This window comes from Bos grunniens, chromosome 25 (assembly GCF_055505025.1).
Source record: "Bos grunniens cultivar Pamir isolate PY7600 chromosome 25, Bosgru_T2T1.0, whole genome shotgun sequence".
Classification (NCBI taxonomy): Eukaryota; Metazoa; Chordata; class Mammalia; order Artiodactyla; family Bovidae; genus Bos; species Bos grunniens.
In genome coordinates this window covers 29,953,325-29,972,571 of record NC_141189.1, presented here as the reverse complement: position 1 = coordinate 29,972,571, position 19,247 = coordinate 29,953,325, and the positions used below count along the sequence as shown (strand labels likewise).

Sequence of the window (19,247 nt, the reverse complement as noted above, 5' to 3'; positions counted from 1 at the left end):
TATATTCATAAATTCCTGGTGCTGATGCACTTAAAATTCACTGTTCCTGAGAAAGGCAGAAAGAGGCGGGACAATTATAAATAAGCGTTGCTTTTTTTGAGAGTTCTCCACTAAACCAATTTGTAAATATTCAAATTTCTTTATGTTGTTAAAACCCTCAGTGTTATGAATTAAGGTAAAAATATCAAACTTTTAGTAGCATACTGAGAAACGTCTAATAAAATTTTATTTTTCTAAATAAATAAAATATTACTACCAAAATAAGGCAATTTTTATACCAAATATTTCCCTTCTATTTAAGTTTCTAATAATTCCTCATATCTAGACTGTCTTCTCAGTATATGGAAATAAGTTCTAGAGATCATGAGTTATTTTAAAACTCTTTTTTTCTGGGACTTCAAAATACACAGAATATACTTTCTTTGGAGTTCTCTAACTTGGGACCCATAATCCATTGCCACAAAATATCACAGATCTTATTATTCATAAGCAATATTTTGGTGGAATAGTTAATTAAATGATGCAAAGATTTGCTTCCTTAAAATTATGATTCACATTTAAAGCCTATAAAAAGGCACTGAAACATAAGGAAAGATAATATTACCCTAAAGGCTCAGAGAAAAGCATAATTTAAAAATGATTTTCTAAAAGAAATGGAAAGAATTTTTTAAAATACTTGTTGGTAAATAGCAAGTAACTGTACACCTATCCACAGGTGATAAGTAGGTAAGTAGGCAGATAGATAGATGGAAAATAAAAAATCCTCTGTGAAACAAAAGCAGGGAGCCTAAAAAGATGAGGGCAAAAATACAACCAAAAAAAAAAAAAGTCATGTGAAATTTTAAAAAAAGAACTCAAGAAAACTTAAACTCTAGTAGAAGAATTAAATCCAAACTGAAGATAGTTTAAAGCAGAAAGGACACTAGAAAACTGTGCTATAGAGAACAAACTTCAAAAACCCTAAAGAATATAGAAGAAGAAAAAAAAGGCAATGAAATCCATATTATTGAAAGATAGAAGTACAAAGGCAATACTCATAAAACAAAATATCAGATATAAGACCAAACAAAATATCAGATATGAGACCAAATTTAACCCAATAAGTATAAATGGGTTAAATTTGCTTAAAATATATAGGAAGAGTAAAGTACTAGAGGAAGATCTATCAGGCAAATACAAACAAAGCAGGGATGAGAGGTAAAGTAGGTGAGATTGCAGCAGGTAAACACACATGGACAGGTTGTGCTGGAGGCATCTCATACTGGCTCACAAAGCTGACCGGACACATCTCTTCCCACCTCTACATTTAGAGATCTGGTTTGCATGCATACGCTGTAAATACACTTCTTTCCTTCAGTTCACTCCTGAATATTTCCCAGTTTTATGGATACAATTTCTCCTTTTAGATCTTGGTTATTAAGGAACTTTCCATTATAATGATATTATAATATCGTGTGCACAGCTGCTGCTGCTGCTAAGTCGCTTCAGTCGTGTCTGACTCTGTGTGACGCCATAGAGGACAGCCCACCAGGCTCCTCTGTCCCCGGGATTCTCCAGGCAAGAACACTGGAGTGGGTTGCCATTTCCTTCTCCAATGCATGAAAGTGAAGGTGAAAGTGAAGTCGCTCAGTTGTGTCAGACTCTTCGAGACCCCATGGACTGCAGCCTACCAGGCTCCTCCGCCCATGGGACTTTCCAGGCAAGAGTACTGGAGCACATAAATATATATACCACACATACACCACACACACATCCTACTGTTCTGTTTCTCTGAAGATTCCTAGTTAATACACTTATATATTACATGATTCTCTTTAAATACTTTTTTTTTAATGTTCGTATTGTTCTACAGGTATGTGTGTGCTGTGTTGTGTGTTAGCTGTGTCTTACTCTTTGCGACTCCATGAACTGTAGCCCGCCAGGCTGCTCTGTCCATGGAATTCTCCAGGCAAGAATACTGGACTGGATTGCGATTCCCTTCTCCAGGGGATTTTCCCCACCCAAGGATCGAACCTGGGTCTCCTGCATTGCAGGCAGATTCTTTACCATCTGAGTCACCAGAGAAGCCCTTCTGCAGGTATATTGGTAATAATTATTTAGATTTAATGTAAGCATTACTAAGTTAATTACTTGCCATCAATCATTTTATACCATGAATTTCACAATTTTTATTTCTTTCTCATTCTCAGTCATGTCCTACTATTTTGCAACCCCAAGGACTGTAGCCCACCAGGCCCCTCTGTCCATGGGATTTTCCAGGTAAGAATACTGGAGTAGATTGTCATTTCCTTCTCCAGGAGATCTTCTCAACCGAGGAATTCAACCTACCTCTCCTGTATTGCAGGCAGATTCTTTATTTGATTCATTTTTCAGTTGTCTGGAATACGGTGGTAAGTAATTGCTTTCAGGAAGGGTATGTTAAGGATATGTCTAAGAATGTCTTTCTGTTGCTTTCTCACATGAACAGTGGAAAAGCCAAGTATTAGGATCTTGATGCAATATCTTACCCTCTCCAAATTCTATACAAATTGCCCCATTGTCTTTGATTATTGGCTTTGCAGATAAGACAAATCTTACTCTTTTTTCCTTAATAAGTAATCCTTTATCCTGTTGACATGCTCTTCATATTCTTTTTCTTCTCTTAAAATGCAAACATTTCATTAGATTGGCCTATTTCGTTGATTAAAGATGAATTTTTTGTACTTTTTTATACTCTCTGGAATCAAGATAGACCTTACGGTTTCCGTCTACCATATGGCAATAGTGTCGTCATTCTTCAAACACTTCTACTGATATCTCTGAAAAAATCCAAGTATGAAACCCTCTTAGATTCAGTACTGTGTGGGTTATGCTTTGTGAGTCTATTTTCATTAGTCTGTCTTTGCCCCTGCTCAGTAAACCATAAATTTAATCTTTATTCACTTAAAAAGCAAAATATCTTCTGATACTTATTTAAATTATTCCTTTTCCATATACTATTTGTTCCTTGTGAAATTATTCTCTTTTTCCCTCTGTTCTACATCTCCTTTATCTCTTCTGAAGTCAATGTGCATGTCTCTATCTTCTTCCTCTGAGTTTTGCGGACTTCCCTAGTGGCCCAGTGACTACATGCATCATGCTTCCAATGCAGAGGGCTCGGGTTCAATCCGTGGTCAGGGAACTAAGATCTCACACGCTACAACTAAAGAGTTCACATGATGCAACTAAAAAAGGAAGAAGAAATGCCTGAGTTTGGGGAGAAATTTTGGGGAGAAAACCACTTCACTGATTCCATTTTCTACTATAGAGTGTGTATGCTCAGTCATGTTCAACTCTTTGGGACCCCCTGAACTGTAGCCTGCTGGGCTCCTCTGTCCACGGAATTTTCCAGGCAAGAATACTGGAGCAGGTTGTCATTTATTACCCCAGGGGATCTTCCCGACCCAGGGATCAAACCCATGTCTCTGGCATTGCTGGCAGATTCTTTACTTCTGAGCCACCTGGGAAGCTCTTTCTATAACAGACAACCTATAAATACATGATTGTGTCATCACAGATTTTAATTTATCCATTGTGTATTTTCTCCATATAATCCTTCCCAATCTCCACCTCTTTCCTCTTTAAGACCACTCACAAATATAAAGTTTACAAATGCAATACTCTGAAGAATGCGTTAAAACATAATTTAGAAATATTCTAGGGACTTCCTTGGTGGTCCAGTGGTGAAGAATCTACCTTCCAACAACCTAGATGTCCAGTGACAGATGAATGAATAAAGAAGCTGTGAGACATATATACAATGGATATTACTCTGCCATAAAAAGGAACTCATGTGAGTTAGTTCTAATGAGGTGAGTGAACCTAGAGCCTACTAATAGAGTGAAGTAAGTCAGAAAGAGAAAAGCAAAGATCGTGTATTAATGCATATATATGGAACCTAGAAAGATGGTACAATGAACCTATTTGTAGGACAGCGATGGAGATGCAGACACAGAGAACAGATTTATGGACACAAGGGCAGAGGGAGGAAGGACCTAGTGGGACGAATGAAGAGAGTAACATGGAAACATATATACTACCATATGTAAAATAGACAGCCAATGGGAATTTGCTATATGACTAAATCTCAGTGAACTCAAATTGGGTCTCTGTAACAATCTAAAGGAGTGGGAGGTGGGAGAGAAGTTCAAGAGGGAGGGGACATATGTATGCCTATGGCTGATTCATGTTGATGCATGGGAGAAACCAAGACAATATTGTAAAGCAATTATCCTTCAGTTAAAAATAAATATATTTTAAAAAAAAGAATCCAGCTTCCAACGCAAGGGATGTGGGGTCTCAGAATTAAGATCCCACATGCCTCAGGGCAACTACAACTACTGAGTCTGAGAGCTTCAGTGAAGATCCCACAACTAAGACCTGATGTAGCCAAATAAATAAATAAATTTTTAAAAATACTCTAAACTTTGACTGTTCTCCCATTTCTTGCAGTATCTCTAGCTCACCAGGCAATTTTTGTTCTGACTGTTGTATTTGCTTGCCCTCTTTGGAAATCTGACATTCTTTCATAAGCCATTTGGTTTCTCCCATGTTCCTTCATATCTGTGGTGATGAGCAGCAATGTCAAAGCCATTGTGTCTGGCATTAACGGTGTGTCTGTCAGGCTCAGAGTTCAAGTAAGACATGGCTCACCTCCTCCACATTCAACTTTAGGCAGTCTTTTCTCAAATCTTTCCTTCTCCTCATTCTGCAAGTCAGACTCCTCCCAGGGAATGGAACCATCCATTGTGGCTTTATTAAAGAGAAAGCCAGTTCATCTATTGACCCTCTCCAACATGTCCCTAACCTCTATCCCTCTTCTTCCTGGTAACCAGTATTTTTCCATCTCACCTCCAATGAGTCCCTTTTCCAAAGTCCAGTCAACATATCTGACTTGAGTCACTGTATATTTCTTTTTGAAGAATTTGCCACATGACTGCACAGCCATTCCCTAGATCTTCATCAGTTATTATTCCTACCAAGACAAAGTATGCCCCAGAGGGCCATTTTGTATTTCCTAAAATGATGTGAGATAATTAAGATGCTATTAACTATTCCTGAATCATTTTGGAGTCTTTTTAATCCTTTACCTAATGAGATTAGGGACTTACATTAATATTATGGGAAAATAATTTATTTCTTTCATCAAAATAAACAAGCAATTGCTCACATCCCAAAAGACGGTAAACACTATCTATATTTGTGGAGTTATATTAGAGAATAGCACATGAAAAGATGAGAAATGCTGCATAATTTATTGCTGATTTTATCAAGATGGAAATCTGTATGCAAGTAAATTAAAACAAAAATAACAAAGCTTACTAATTGTTATATGCACACAGATCAAGGGTAAGTTCTTGCAGCTACATTCACAAATGCTGTATGTGCCACATATTGACAAAGTTCAAATTCATTGATCTATATTATGTATTATATAGATGTAATATATCAAGCTATATATTAAGTTGGTCCAAAAGTAATTGTGGTTTTGCATTGCTGAAATTTGGGTTGGAATACATTCTTAAATAAATGTGGTTTTGTTATACATTACTTTAATGCACATTTCTCACTTTATTTTATTTTTGCTAATGACATTACTGTTTATTTTGTATTTATTTTAGACTAGGGAAATGATGTTAGACAAAAACCAAATTCAAATGATTTTCTTATTTAAGTTCAAAATGGGTTGTAAAGCCGTGGAGACAACACACAACATCAACAACGCATTTGGCCCAGGAACTGCTAAAAAACGTACATTGCAGTGGTGGTTCAAGAAGTTTTTCAGAAGAGACAAGGGCCTTGAAGATGAGGAGTGCAGTGGCTGGCAACTGGAAGTTGACAAAGACCAACTGAGAGCAATTATCGAAGCTGATCTTACAACTACAGGGGAAGTTGCCAAAGAACTCAGTGCCAACCATTCTATGATCATTTGGCATTTGAAGCAAATTGTAAAGGTGAAAAAGCTCAGTAAGTGGGTGCCTCATGAACTGACCACAAATCAAAAAATCGTCATTTTGAAGTGTGATTTTCTCTTATTCTATGCAACAACAGCAAACCATTTCTCAATTGGATTGTGACATGCAATAAAAAGTGGACTTTATACTACAATCAGTGATGACCAGCTCAGTGGCTGAACCAAGAAGCTACAAAGCACTTTCCAAAGTCAAACTTGCACCAAAAAAAGGGTCACGGTCACTGATTGGTGATCTGCTGCCGGTCTGATCCACTACAGCTTTCTGAATCCTAGAGAAACCATTACATCTGAGAAGTATACTCAGCAAATCGATGAGATACACTGAAAAATCTGTAACATCTGCAGCCAGTATTGGTCAACAGAAAGGGCCTGATTCTTCTCCTTGGCAAAGCCCAACTACATATCATGCAACCAACGCTTCAAAAGTTGAATGAACTGGGCTATGAATTTGCTTCATCCACCATATTCACCTGAGCTCTCACCAACTATCACTTCTTCAAGCATCTCAACAACTTTTTGCAGGGGAAACATTTCCACAACCAGCAGGAGGCAGAATATGCTTTCCAGGAGTTTGTTGAATCCTGAAGCATGGATTTTTATGCTACAGGAATAAACTAATTTCTCACTGGCAAAAATGTGTTGATTGTTAATGGTTCCTTTCCTATTTTGATTAATAAATAAGTATTTGAGCCTAGTTATAATGATTTAAAATTCATGGTCCAAAACTGCCATTACTTTGCACCAACTTAATAGATCTATAGTATATAGATATTATAATCTATATTATATATAGTTCAATACATTATATATACATAAATACACATATAATCCAAAATGCATCTATGCTGCTGCTGCTAAGTCGCTTCAGTCGTGTCCGACTCTGTGTGACCCCATAGACGGAAGCCCACCAGGCTCCCCCGTTCCTGGGATTCTCCAGGCAAGAACACTGGAGAAGGTTGCAATTTCCTCCTCCAATGCATGAAAGTGAAAAGTGAAAGTGAAGTTGCTCAGTCGTGTCCGACTCTTAGCGACCCTATGGACTGCAGCCTACCAGGCTTCGCCATCCATGGGATTTTCCAGGCAAGAGAACTAGAGTGGGGTGCCATTGCCTTCTCCAAATGCATCTATATTTAAGCTGAATTGAATCCATATGTCTATTTTTCAGTTCCTTCCCTTGGATTTAATGCTTACTCAAAATAAATTCACCCAAAAAGTTAATATTTAATTTCCATTTATTTGCAATCTTCTTTGGAACCACAGTAATTTTTCTGGAGAAAGAAATGAGGAAAAGTTTCATCCAAATATAATTTATTTAATTTTAAAAATATATTTTAATATGCATCTAGCGTTAGGAATAAAATTCAGTGTGAATAAAAAGAGGAGAAATATTTTCTCAGAGTACTAACAATTTGATATGAAACATAGTTCTTTGAAACTTCAGCTCAAAGTAACAAAATTACCTCTGTAACTGTCTTGACATTGATGGCCACCAAGCTGCTATTCTTGCAGGTATTCACTTTATCCACAAATATCTTTTCCCTAACATTCACTGAGCTCTGACTGTGCAGCAGTTTAGGTCAGTTAATCCTCAAAACATTCCCATGAGTTACATTTCATTTCTGTACACCCATTTCACAGGCCAAAATTCTGAGGATCAAAAAAAATTGCCTACAGCTATACAATTAGAAAGATACAGACAGAGGGCTCAAAGATACTGCTCTCTGGGTTTGGGGCCTGTGCTTTGCCAGTACACTGGGCTGAACCTCCTTGGAATGAGGCTTCTTTTTGGCCTCTGAAGTTACACAGATACATTGTCATACACTTTGCAAAAGTGTTACCTAAGTAGCTAAAATGTCCATGGAAATCAAGAATGGATCATTACTAGGAAATCTAAAATTTAACTTTTTTCAAAAGATCAAGGAAAAAATTTGTATGATCATATCAATAGACACAGAAGAATATTTGATAAAATCCAACAGCCACTCCAAATTTTAAATAATCTACTATAAAGGAACAATAACATATATGAATACTACTTCAGACCAGAAGAAATTTTTTTTTTTTTTAATTTGGCTGCACCAGGATCTTTAGTTGTGGCATGTGGGATCTAGTTCCCTGACCAAGGATCAAACCCAGGCCCCCTGAACTGGGAGCACAGAGTCTTAGCCACAGGACCAACCAGGTCCCCAGAAGAAATATCTTAAAATGGAAACAAACAGTCCCACTAAAGCCAGACGCAAGACAAGACCATTATTGAACTTTCTTCTGCAGAAACCTTACAGCCAAGTCCCAGAGCTCTGGAAACCAGACTCATGTGTCCCCAAGCAGAAACCTGGTGGATTCTTCTCCCAAACAAACAACATTTTTTTTCCAGGAGAAAAGACCTAGAGCAGTTGAAGTATGGAAATCCCTCACTGAAATCAATTAGTCCACCAGCCCCACTCCCATACACAGTGTCCAGTCAGTCCTTTGGTGCTTCACTCTTTGTTAACAGCGAGCCAGGGATCACCAAGTATATGTATATGAGAACAACGTCTAACAGACAGGGGGGAGGCAGGAAAAGGAACTTCCAGGAAACAGAGACTGGCTATTGTATGTCTTTCCACACCATGAAAAGACCATTTACACACTTTTACCACACTCCAGCAGCTGGGATATAAACAGGCATCTTCATTTGGGGCTTTGGATTTCACACAAGAGATTCGAAGAATAAGACACAGAGGAGAATGTGTCCACCATCCAGTGGCGGCCACAGTGGCTCATACTCGTCCCACAGAGCACCCATACCTATGGGCTTGGTCCTTAATTTCCTTGGTTTGTCTTCTTTGTAACCTGGTTCTCTAGAGCTAAGTTGCTTCAATCATGTACAACTTTTCGATCCTATGGAGCGTAGTCCACCAGGCTCCTCTGTCCATGGGATTCTCCAGGCAAGAATACTGGAGTGGGTTGCCATGCCCTCCTCCAGGGGATCTTCCTGACCCACGATCGAACCCCCATCACTTACTTCTCCTGCATTGGCAGCTGTGTTCTTCACCACTGGGATGTGAAGAACATCCCATTGCCACCTGGGATTCTCTAGACTTGCTGGCAATTCTGTGAACTATAGAATAGATTTCAATAAATTCCTTTGCTCTTTAATAAACCAGAATCAACTTCAGTTGCTCACCCTCAAGCACCTGTCTTGCACTGATCTCCGAATTGTATTATTAGCTGAAAAGCAATATGGTAAGAACAAAATCATTTGAAAGTGAAAGTGTTAGTCACTCAGTCATGCCCAACTCTTTGCAACTTCATGGACTGTAGCCTCCTAGGCTCCTCTGTCCCTAGAATTCTCCTGGCAAGAATACTGGAGTGGGTAATCATTCCCTTCTCCATGGGATCTTCCCAACCCAGGGATCAAACCTGGGTCTCCTGCATTGCAGGCATATTCTTTACCATCTGAGTCACCTCAAATAAAAGCAAAATCTACTCACAAAACAGTTAGAACTAGACATGGAAAAACAGACTGGTTCCGAATAGGAAAAGGAGTACGTCAAGGCTGTATATTGTCACCCTGCTTATTTAACTTCTACGCAGAGTACATCATGAGAAACGCTGGGCAGGAAGAAGCACAAGCTGGAATCAAGATTGCTGGGAGAAATATCAATAACCTCAGATATGCAGATGACACCACCCTTATGGCAGACAGTGACTGCTAAGTCGCTTCAGTCGTGTCCAACTCTGTGCGACCCCATAGACGGTAGCCCACCAGGCTCCCCCGTCCCTGGGATTCTCCAGGCAAGAACACTGGAGTGGGTTGCCATTTCCTTCTCCAATGCATGAAAGTAAGAAGTGAAAGTGAAGTCGCTCAGTTGTGTCTGACTCTTAGCGACCCCATGGACTGCAGCCCACAAGGCTCCTCCATCCATGGGATTTTCCAGGCAAGAGTACTGGAGTTGGGTGCCATTGCCTTCTCTGGGCAGAGAGTGAAGAGGAACTCAAAAGCCTCTTGATGAAAGTGAAAGAGGAGAGTGACAAAGTTGGCTTAAAGCTCAACATTCAGAAAACGAAGATCATGGCATCTGGCCCCATCACTTCATGGGAAATAGATGGGGAAACAGTGGAAACAGTGTCAGACTTTATTTTTCTGGGCTCCAAAATCACTGCAGATGGTGACTGCAGCCATGAAATTAAAAGACACTTACTCCTTGGAAGAAAAGTTACGACCAACCTAGATAGCATATTCAAAAGCAGAGACATTACTTTGCCAACAGATGTCTGTCTAGTCAAGGCTATGGTTTTTCCAGTAGTCATATATGGATGTGAGAGTTGGACTGTGAAGAAAGCTGAGCACCGAAGAATTGATGTTTTTGAACTGTGGTGTTGGAGAAGACTCTTGAGAGTCCCTTGGACTGCAAGGAGATCCAACCAGTCCATTCTAAAGGAGATCAACCCTGGGATTTCTTTGGAAGGAATGATGCTAAAGCTGAAACTCCAGTACTTTGGCCACCTCATGGGAAGAGTTGACTCATTGGAAAAGACTCTAATGCTGGGAGGGATTGGGGGCAGGAGGAAAAGGGGACGACAGAGTATGAGATGGCTAGATGGCATCACCAACTCGATGGACGTGAGTTTGAGTGAACTCTGGGAGATGGTGATGGACAGAGAGGCCTGGCGTGCTGCGATTCATGGGGTTGCAAAGAGTCGGACACAACTGAGCGACTGAACTGACTGAACTGATAAGAAAGTTAAAAAAAGAGGGACTAGTCAAAAAGAAAAGTTGAACTGTGATGTAGTCACAAGAAGTCCTCAGCTAATCCTATAAGAAGTTCTGGAGCTGGGTTGGCCTGGGGCAAGAGAACTTCAACCAAATCCCTACATCAACCAGTCCTTAGGTGAAGCCACCACTGTAAAGAGTTGTGGAGTAATCTTGAGCAAAGCACCTCTTTATAGCTGAAGGCAAGTCTTAGGAACTCAGCCAAGAAACTGCAGCTGCCAATACCCCCAGCAGATGAGAGTATGAATTTTCAGTCCTGGAAGGTAGTGATCTGGTCAGCACATTACTGTATCCACTACAGTCTACCCCTTGTCAGATTCATATGTTGCAATAATTTAATCTGTGAACAGCTGTTCCAGGATTCTATTGGGATGCTTCCTGGGGTAAATTTCCAAATAATAATGAATGTGATTAACCATGGCCCCCATTACTAAAGCAGGTCTGAGTTCCAAAACTCCTTTTCTTTATACCCCCTCCTACAACTAGCCATTCTAGAATCCCCTCGCCTATGGCTAGCACCTCTGAAGGTCAAGGTGGCTTATCTGGTACAGCAATCTAGACCCTCTTCTCTGTGGAATCTGAGCACCTGGTTACCAGTGTTTCTCAGGCCAATCAAAATTACCATTAAAATTGGGCCAAAGACTCTCAAAAGACAGCCAAGGATTTCTTTGGTGAGAAATGAATGTCTGTGGTTTACAAGCCATCCAATCTGAGGTATCTTTTTTTTTTTTTTCAGTGCTGTGCTGGGTCTTCATTGCTACCTGCTGGCTTTCTCTTGTTACACTGAGTGGGCTTCTCATTGCGGTGGCTTCTCTTGTGGAGTACAGGCTCTAGGGCACCAAGACTAAGTAGCTATGGTGCATGGGCTTTGTTGCCTCACAGCACATGGGATCTTCCCTGACCAGGGGTTGAACCACGACCCCTGCACTGATAGGCGGATTCTTAACCACTGGACCATCAGGGAAGTTTCGTGTGTTATCTTTTTACAGCAGCCCAAATGGACCAATGCCTCCAAAGTACTTCCCATTTCTTGCCCATTTGGACTGTCAATGATGTCATCAGTATAATGGGCCAATAGGATGTTGTATGGGATGTCCAGATGACCCAGGACCTTTGGGACTATATTTTGACAAAAGGAAGGAAAGCTAAGATAGGACTGGGGCAAAACAATAAATGTATACTGCTGTCCATCATAAGTAAATACAAAGTCTTTCTGGTTAGGGTGGAAATCAGAACATTTCTTGGATCAATGGTCACATGCCATGTACCTAAGGACATACTGATCTCCTCCAGCAAAAGATACCATATCTGGCACAGCAGCTATGTTCCAGTTACCTACTTGTAACAAACCACACAGTGCTGTAAACCAATAACAAGCATTTCAGTTCAGTTCAGTTGCTCAGTCGTGTCCAACTCTTTGCAACCCCAGGGGCTGCAGCATGCCAGGCCTCCCTGTCCATCACCAACTCCCGGAGTTTACTCAAACTCATATCCATGGGGTCAGTGATGCCATCCAACCATCTCATCCTCTGTCGTCCCCTTCTCCTCCCACCTTTCAAATGAGTCAGTTCTTCGCATCAGGTGGCCAAAATATTGGAGTTTCAGCTTTAGCATCAGTCCTTCCAATGAATACTCAGGACTGAGTTTGTTCTAATTAAGGAGGTCAGCTGGGCTCAGCTGGGTAATTCTCAGTCAGGGTCTGTCATGTGGTTACAGTCAATTGGTGCCTGGGGTCAGGGTCATCACAAAGGCTTTCTCACTCAGATATCTGCTCTGTGGGCTGGGATGACCAGGTAGCTAGGGGCTGAAACATCAAGGGTTGCTCAGGCAAATCTCAATCTCAATCTCTCTCTCTTTTTAAATTTTTAACATTTATTTATTTATTTGGCTGGGCCAAGTCTTAGTTGCTACACATGGGATCATCATTGCGGCATGCAGGACCTTTACCTGAGGCATGCAAACTCAGCTGCAGCATGTGGGATCCTGTTCTCTGACCAGGGATTAAACCCAGGTCCCCTGCACTGGGAGCACAGAATCTTAGCTACTGGACCATCCAGGAAGTGCCCTCCCACTCACTCTTTATCTCTATTTCTCTCCCTCTCCTTCTCCCTCTCCCTCACCCATCTCTCCAAATAGTCTTTCAACATGATGGACTTGGGATAGCCAGACAGGTTACATGGCAACTGAAGGCTCCCAGAGAGAGTGCCCCAAAAGAAACCAACATGGCCTTTACTATACCAATTTTGGAAGTCACTCACCAGCATCATTTCTGCCACATTTTAATCATTAATATAGACACAGGGTCTTCCTTGGTGGCTCAGTGGTAAAGAATCTGCCTGCCAGTGCAAGAGACATAAGAGATCCAGGTTTGATTTCTGGGTCGGGAAGACTCCCCTGGAAGACATTGTGGCAACCCACTCCAGTATTCTTGCCTGGAGAATCCCATGGACAGAGGAATCTGGTGAGGTCCATCGGGTCACAAAGAGATGCACAGGACTTAAAACTTAGCATGCACACGTGAGGGGGATGGCTACCCCTGTAATACTGTTTCTTATATACTATTCTGGCTGATGTGAGAGAGAAGGGCCACTTTAGACACTTTCTGTTGGCCTGCTCCCACTATGACAGTTTTTACTCGACAAGCCAGGGATGCAGAGTTCTCCCAAACACCTAGTATGTCCATTCCAATCACACTTGGCTATCCCTGGAACAGAGAAGTGACCTGGGGCCAGGCAGCCCTCTTCAGCTGAGAGCAAGTTTTAGAGACTCAGATGAGAGCTGTCAGCCTCCAGCATTTCCAACAGATGAGGAAATGAACATTTGTTTCAAATGGAGTGTGGCATACCACAGCATCCACTACACTGACTGTCCCTCATAGAGTTTGATGAAATTTGCTAAGGTTAAAAAAATCAAGGATTTATCTGGAAGTGGCACAGGAGAGAAAAAAAGGAAGGCCATTTACTCATTTTTCAAGAACGGGTAAAGAACTAACCTTTTGATTTATTAGTCTTAAAGAGGACTCTCTGTGAATAAGCTATTCACATTCTCATTTTTCCCACCAGAATGATACAAAAGCTATCATACTATTTCCTCCTTTCTCTTATTTCAAGCAACTTGTCTTGACTTCTAAACATCATTCTCACTCTAAATGTCAATGCTGTATATCATGACTCCCTGTGGAGGCAAAACTAGGCATGATTAGATCTCTGTTAAATAACAATCAATTCTACTTTTGCAATGAGCCGGCTCTGAATTTCCTAAACCTATTTTTTATTGAGAAGATACCCTGACCCAATGGCATTTCTCAGAAAAACATAAGAAGCAAACTCCAAAGCAAGCATCTAAGAGGTCAAGAAAGGACCAGAACATGAAGAAATGACAAAATGGGATATTTCAAATGGCTATCTCTTATTTACATTCATTTGTTTAATAAATGAATGCTTTAAACCCCAAAATCTAGTGCCATGAATAATTGATTTCTTATCTTCTACTGAATTACATGTGTTTGTTAATATTATTTAATTTTTAATACATTTAAACTATATGACTTTAAACAGCAAAAAGAATTAAACGATAAACATTGGGGGAAAAAATCCCCTTCTTATCCTGAATTCCATCTGTTCAATTTCCTTTAACAGTTTCTTAGTTTCTTATATCCTGCCAGATTTTCTTTATGTATATTCGAGCATAAATCTACATTCACAAAAGTGATCTTACACAAAAGGTAGCATATTTTATACATTGTTCTGCACCTTACTTTTTTCACTCAACAAAATCAATAATTTCTGGTTAATAAGAACCCCAGGGTTTGGGGGGGGATTTTTACAGTAAAATATTATTGGGGACTTTTTGGATAATCACACGATTGTTGTAGATATGCTAAAATGATAACTATGTATTACTTATAAGTTACAGAATTAAGTCTGTCTACATGTTCCACCCCAATGACAAGGTCCTACAATAAAATTACATGACTTATTTCCATTTAATATTAAGCCAAAGGTTACTACAAGCAATGTGGTCCAAAAATCAGACCCAAATTTAATGTTTTCTTCTATCACCCCTGCCCTCTTCTACAAGACTGCAGGTAGAACCATATGTGGAGAAAACGTCGAAAGTCTACATTTAAACGACTGGGTCCCTTCTCATCTGAAACTATCACAACATTGTTAATCGGCTATGCTGCTGCTGCTAGAGACGGCAGCCCACCAGGCTCCCCGGTCCCTGGGATTCTCCAGGCAAGAACACTGGAGTGGGTTGCCATTTCCTTCTCCAGTTAATCGGCTATACCCCAACACAAAATAAAAAAGTTGTTGTTTTTTTTTTTTCAATTCTACGTTGAAGACCTTTATGAATAAGGTCCCCAGGCATCATTACCCCAGAATTCCCTTCTCCACAAGACTAACTCCAAATCAGGCAAAACAGTTTACAACTGCAAGGTCATCAGTGCCTACTAACAAAGACAGGTAACTTAGAACATTGTCATTTGCAAGGTCAAAGCTCTTTGCAGCGTCAGCTCCAAGGCATGCACAGTCAGTCACACAGGCTCAGGAAGGCCTCATGCTTGGTTAAGTGCCCTGCTGTCACCACCCTGAAATTCTCCATTTTTTACAAAATGCCCTGAATTTTTATTTTGCACTGCCTGCTGCCTCCTCTCAGAATGCACTGTAAGAGAGAAGGTGCAGTAAGGGGAAAAGAATGTCTCCAAAAATAAGGAAAAACACATTCCACAAACTTACTGGATTTAAGTATTATTTTCCCCAGGGGAGAGCCTCCATGGGGTTCCCCATAAATCCTTGCAAAAGGTTAATTGCTACTCCATAGGAACCACTATCATTTTCACAAAAGGCTACTTGTTGTTGCAAAGAGAGACAGGTAATTGGTTTTTGTGTTCAGCTTCATTCTTGCTTTGTTTCTTTTTTGTTAAAGATGAATGGCTTGTCAAAACAGCAAGAATATATTTATTTTAATTACAAGCCATCAAAAGTCCTTATTTCCAAGAGAAAAGATTACTTTAATAATTAAATTCCCTCTGCTTCTCTGAGTAATAATTAGTTAACCAAATGCTAAGTCTTCTTTTAGTGGACTTAACTACAGAGTATTAGCATTCAGGTGACTTCATTTTCAGGCAATTAATACTGGGCTTCCCCGGTGGCTCAGTTGGTAAAGAATCTGCCTGCCAATGGAGGAGACACGGGAGACCTGGGTTCGAGCCCTGGGTCAGAAAGATCCCCTGGAGAAGGGAATGGCAACCCACTCCAGTATTCTTGCCTGGGAAATCCCATGGACGGAGGAGCCTGATAGGCTACAGTTCTTGGGGTTACAAAAGAGTCAGACATGACTTAGCAACTAAACAACAACAACAAATATATGTGATACACACCAATGAATCTCCCAAGGACCTCAGGTCATGGGCAGAACTCTACAGGTATTGCAACTGTTTCCCTAGTCCTGTGTGTACCAACTATTGCCCACGGACAGAATCAGTAAGACTGCTCAAGGTCATATACTAAAGTTTTTCAAATGTTTCTATTAATAGATGCTGCTGAAATTAATAAGTTAACAATTGATATGAAAGCATTGCTGAAATCATGTGTGTGTGTGTGTGTGCTCACTCATGTCTGACTCTTTGCGGCCCCGTGGACTTTAGCACACAAGGCTCCTCTGTCCATGGAATTTTCCAGGAAAGAATACTGGAATGGGTTGCCACTTCCCACACCAGGGGATTTTCCCAACCCAGGTTTCGAACCCAAGTCTCCTATGTCTACTCCAATGGCAGGCAGGCTCTTTACCACTAACACCATCTGGGAAGGTTCGCTAAATTCACAGCAGCTTTTTAAATGTATTGTCCCAACCAACAAACACAAAAAAATCCTACTGCCTTTATGAAGGATGGGTCCAAGAGTATTTTGAATTTGTTAAAAGGATATTTGAGAGTGGAAAGGAAGGGGACCATCTGAGCCACATGTTCAAATCTGAATGACTCAGGATGGCGTTCAAGGCCTTCAGCATCAGGCTTTTAAGGAGGCAACAGTTTAATTTAAGGTGGCAATAAGAAAGAATTCAGGTTTAGAAGCAGGTGGACTGTGCTCCATGTTCCACTCTTACCTGGGTAGCTGTGGACAAGTTAGTTATGCCTTCTCACCTGTAGGGGCTTACTCAGTAAAACTTTAATCCAATTGTCAGCTGATGGGCGGGGCTGTGCTCCCCTCCTTTAGTTGTTTGGACTGAGGTGACCCAGTCCTGGAGTCTATAGGCTTCTATTGCTGTTTTCAGCTGCTGAGTCCGTCGACTCTGTGACCCCATGGACTGCAACGTGCCAGGCTTCCCTGTCCTTCACCATCTCCTGGAGTTTGCTCAAACTCCTGTCCATGGAGTCAGTAATGCCATCCAACCATCTCATTCTCTGTCACCCCCTTTTCCTCCTGCCCTCACCAACAGGGTTTTTTCCCAATGAATTGACTCTCTTCGCATCAGGTGGCCAAAATATTGGAGGTTCAGCATCAGTCCTTCCAATGAATATTCAGGGTTGATTTCCTTTAGGACTAACTGGTTTGATCTCCTTCCTGACCAAGGGACTCTCAAGAGTCTTCTCCAAAGAGGGCTTACAAGAGCCACATCTCCCAGGACTTATGCTGTCAGTGCTTCTGTCCCCATGGCAGGCCACTACCTACCCACGCCTGTGCAGGAGACTCTCAAACACTCACAGGTAGGTCTGTCTCAGTCTCCTGGGAGTCACTGTTCCTTTCCCCTGGGTCCTGATGCACAGAAGATTTTGTTTTGTTTGTGCCGTCTAAGAGTCTCTGTTTCCCCCAGTCCTGTGGAAGCTCTGTAATCAAATCCTACTGGCCTTCAAAGTCAGATTCCCTGGGGATTCCCAGTCCCCTGGCCGGATCCCCAGGCTGGGAAGCCTGATATGGGGCCTAGAACCTTCAAAACGGTGCAAGAACTTCTTTGGTATTATTGTTCTCCAGTTTGTTAAGTCACCCACCCAGCAGGTATAGGATATGATTTTATTGTAACTGTTCCCTTCCTACCATTTCGTTGTGGCTTCTCCTCTGTCCTTGAATGTGGGCCATCTTTTTTTTGGTGGGTTCCAGTGTCTTCCTGTTGATGGTTGTTCAACAGTGAGTTGTAATTTTCGTACTCTGGCAGAAGAAGATGAGCGCATGTCCTTCTACTCTGCCATCTTAATCTCGTCTCTCCTCACTTGGAAAATAAGGAGAATAACAGTTCCTACTTTGTTATCTCACCAGACATCACCCCAGACTCTTTGCAACCCTCTGGACTGTAGCCTGCCAGGCTCCTCTGTCCATTAGATTTTGCCTTTTCCTCCTCCAGGAGATCTTCCCAACCCCGGGATTGAAACTATGTCTCCTGCGTCTCCTGCATTAGCAGGTGGATTCTTTACCACTGAGCCACCTGGGAAACCCCTATGGATTATTACAGGATCCTGGAAATAGTTCCCTGTGCTATATAGCAGGTCCTGTTGATTATCTGTTTTAGGTATAACAGTGTGTATCTGCTAATCCCAAACTCCTAATTTATTCCTCCCTCACCCCCTTTCCCCTTTGGTAACCATAAATTTGCTTTCTGTCTGTGAATCTGTTTGTTTTGTAAATAAGTTCATCTGTATCGTATTTTAGATTCCACAAGTAAGTGATACCATATGGTATTTGTCCTTCTCTGGCTCACTTAGTATGATCATCTCTAGGTCCATCCCTGTTGCTGCAAATGGCATTATTTCATTCTTTTTTATGTCAGCTCCATTTTAAAGACTAGGCCACTTAGGTATGCTGCTGCTGCTGCTAAGTCACTTCAGTCGTGTCCGACTGTGTGTGACCCCATAGACAGCAGCCCACCAGGCTCCCCAGTCCCTTGGATTCTCCAGGCAAGAACACTGGAGTGGGTTGCCATTTCCTTCTCCAATGAATGAAAGTGAAAAGTAAAAGTGAAGTCGCTCAGTCGTGTCCGACTCTTAGCGACCCCATGGACTGCAGCCTACCAGGCTCCTCCGTCCATGGGAGTTTCCAGGCAAGAGTACTGGAGTGGGGTGCCATTGCCTTCTCTGCACTTAGGTATAGAGAGGTTAAATAACCTGCATAGGTCACATAGCTGAGCTGGGTTTCAAACCCAAGTCTTTATAAGTTACATCCAGAATCCTTAAGGGGCCCAAAGGTGATCTGGTCCTAGGAAAGGAGTCAAAGTCAGAAAGCATTCTCTCTTTATCTTTTCTCCAGCCTCTAGATTTAAGGCAGTCTCCATATGGATGTGAAAAACTGAGGTTGTTGAGAGAAATTATGGTGGCCTACCTATGGCAATCAGGGTTATCTAAGATGTGCTTAGTTCTACCTCAAGTCAGGAGGAAAATGATGCTTAATCTCACTGCAGACCAGCACCAAAAACCACAGGGCTGCTGCCTGACCTGTGTCTTGGTGGGCAAAACTGAAACCTGCAAAGTAATCTAGAGTGGAGATAGCTCTGATGATCAGAACAATC

The 19,247-nt window shown here is 41.2% G+C and overlaps 1 long non-coding RNA gene across 7 annotated transcripts in view; it reads right to left on the bottom strand.

The window, feature by feature from the left end:
- Nucleotides 1–19,247, bottom strand: part of LOC147345385 (uncharacterized) — an 87,728-nt gene that overhangs the window by 63,337 nt on the left and 5,144 nt on the right. For 2 of the 7 annotated variants that reach the window (XR_015154699.1, XR_015154702.1), the window contains exon 3: nucleotides 17,786–17,957. The exons of 4 other annotated variants lie outside the window; for them this stretch is intronic. This is a non-coding gene — a long non-coding RNA (uncharacterized LOC147345385). Of the gene's footprint in view, nucleotides 1–16,549; nucleotides 17,958–19,247 lie in introns of those variants that run through there. One more of the 7 variants, XR_015154701.1, reaches the window with a different exon arrangement.